The sequence below is a fragment of the Elephantulus edwardii genome, unplaced genomic scaffold (assembly GCF_000299155.1).
Source record: "Elephantulus edwardii isolate Elephantulus edwardi_28Jun2011 unplaced genomic scaffold, EleEdw1.0 scaffold00011, whole genome shotgun sequence".
Classification (NCBI taxonomy): Eukaryota; Metazoa; Chordata; class Mammalia; order Macroscelidea; family Macroscelididae; genus Elephantulus; species Elephantulus edwardii.
The window spans coordinates 30,348,463-30,351,232 of NW_006399761.1; positions in this window are offsets into that span (position 1 = coordinate 30,348,463).

The following is a 2,770-nucleotide window of genomic DNA, read 5'->3' on the forward strand; positions in this document are numbered from 1 at the left end:
AAAGCTGCAATAAACATGGGTGTGCATATATCTGCTTGGATGTCAGCTATGGTCTCTTCAGGGTATATTCCCAGTAGTGGAATTGCTTCAGTCACTCTTTCAAGCCATCTCATCCAAAATATTCTCCTGCATTGTCCATCTACTCTTCCAAGCATGATGTCATTCTCCAAAGACAGGTCCTTCCTGGCAACATGCCCAAAGTATGTGAGATGGGGCTTCAAAGTCCTTGCTCCAAGGAGCAGCTTTGTTTCATCCTCTCCAGAACAGACTTATTTTCTTGGCAGTTTATGGTGTGCTCACTACTATTCTCCAGCACCACAACTCAAAGGTATCAATTCTTCTTCTGTCCTTTTTGTCCAGCTCTCTGATGCATAACATGTAATTGTGAAGACCATGGATTGGAGTAGGCACACCTTAGCCTCTAGACTGGCATTGTTGCTCTTCAGCAATCTAGCGAGATCTCTGACAGCAGATTTTACTAATGCAATTTGTCTTTTTATTTTCTGACTGCTGGTGCCAAGTTGGCTGTCATGTATAGGTTAGTCTAAATTCAATTAAAAGAATTCCTGAATGGCACAGACATTTAAGGTCTTGACTATTGCTGAAAGAGCTGGCACTTAGACTCCTCCCAGATGTGCCTGGTTATCTGCTTCCAAAAGTTCAGTCTGGAAACTCAACATAGCACAGGTTTGCTAGTGTCTCAGGGAATGGAAATCAACTCAAGGGCAACTAACAGAGATAAAATTAATGTGTTAATTCACCAAAATGTGTGAATTTTGCTTGTTTGGGTTTTTTTTTATGTCGTTCCCAGCGGTACCATGTAAACTTTCGATCTCTGTCTGAGCTACTCTCAGGTGGGATGCCAGAGTCAACACTAAGCAATCACTTGAATGGAAATCACTGCCTTTGAGTAGGAATAACTAGCACTGGCCCTCCAATGCATTTTCAGAGGCTTTTAATCACTTGGGAACAGATTGCTCACTCTTCTCCCGTGGAGCAACTGGTGGATTTGAACTGCTTGGTTTTCGCTTGGCAGCCAAACTCCTTACCCATTAGGCCACCAGAACTCTCATCTAGGAATCTCTATGGAGATTTTAAGATACTAAGTAATCTTCCCTGTAATCCATTCGCCAACCACTAATTAAGTGCTTGCTAGGTCCAGAACTAAGGGCTGAGAAAACATGGATGCCTCTCTGACACGCCCCAGAAGCTCATAAAATATCAAATTGAATCTAGCCTAAGTATGTGACTATCACTCAGACCTGCTCATTTCCAGTTTTTCCTATTATTATAAATGGAATCACCACTGTGCTCCAATTTTAAGCCTTGGTACAATTCAATTTCTCCCTGTCAATAGCACTGTCCCCTAGAAATACACACATATGCACATATACCCACCCCACCCACTACACACAAAAACCAGTCCAAGAGAGCAGTCCCATTGGTCCTTGTCTCCAATTCACATGTAAATCTGTGTTCTCCTCTCCATCTCCTCTGCCCCTGCTGTTGTAAAAACCACAACCCCAGTCATGCACATCACTCAAGTCAACTTCCCTCTCAGCAGCCAGGATAATGTCTTACAATGCAAGTCATTCTCCTACTTAAGCTGTTTTGATTTCTCTTGGAATAATTTCCTAACTCCTTCCCTATGCCCCCCCCATGCCTAAGTGCTCCACCCAAACCCAGCTCTCTCCAGACTCACTGCTGATCTCTTCGCTCACGACCTACACCAGATATGACAGCCCCATACAGCTCTTAGATGGACCACATTCTTTTAACATCCAGTTTTTTCTGTCTGTTGTTCCTTCAGCTTAGAACTCATACCCATGGCTGGGTTCGTTCCTTTCTATGTCATCTCCTCACAAAGATCTTTCCTAGACTGCCTGTAGAAGGTTATCCTCAACTCATTTTTCTTCTCTGTCACAGTATTCTAGTTATTTCCTTTAAAAATTACAAATAGTGTATATATCTAGCATAAGCATAATATAGTCCCCTGGAGCCAGACTATCTGTATTCAAATCCTATCTCTACCATTTATTAGCTGTGTGACCTTGCAAAACTTTCCGAGCTTCTCTGTACATGACTTCTTTATCACTAAAATCAAGAAGCATCTGCCTTTGTTGTTATTGATTACCTTCAAGTTAAGCACAACTCATAGTGACCCTATGAATAAAAGGCCTGAAGCTCCACTACAATCATCCACATTTATCAAAGTTCATAGAGTTCCCAGCAGCATGTTGTTGTTTAGGAAGTAGATGCCACTCCTGCTTCCAAATCTGTCATTGTATGTTATTGTTATGTGCCATTGTGTTGCCTGTGATGCACAGAGACCCTATGTACAGCAGCTCTGAACCCTTCCCTGTCCTGAGCCAGTCTCACTAATTGCAAAATACCAAAGGCCATTTCCCCAATTACTATATCAATCCATCTCATTTGGGGTCATCTTGTCCTGCGCTGTCCGTCCACCCTTCTGAACATGATGTACTTCTCCAAATACCGGTATCTCCGACCACATGCCCAAAGTAAGTAAGGTGAAGCTTCAAAATCCTAGCCTCCGAATACAGAGCCAGAACTAAGACAAACAATACCTTTCACAATAACTAATCACAAGATTAAATACTTGGGAATAAATTTAACCAGAAGTACAAAGGACCTTTTCCAAGAAAATTATAAAACATTACTACAAGAAACAAAAAGAGATCTTGAAAAGTGGAAGAATATCCCTTGCTCATGGATAGGAAGACTCAATGTTGTGAAAATGGCAATACTA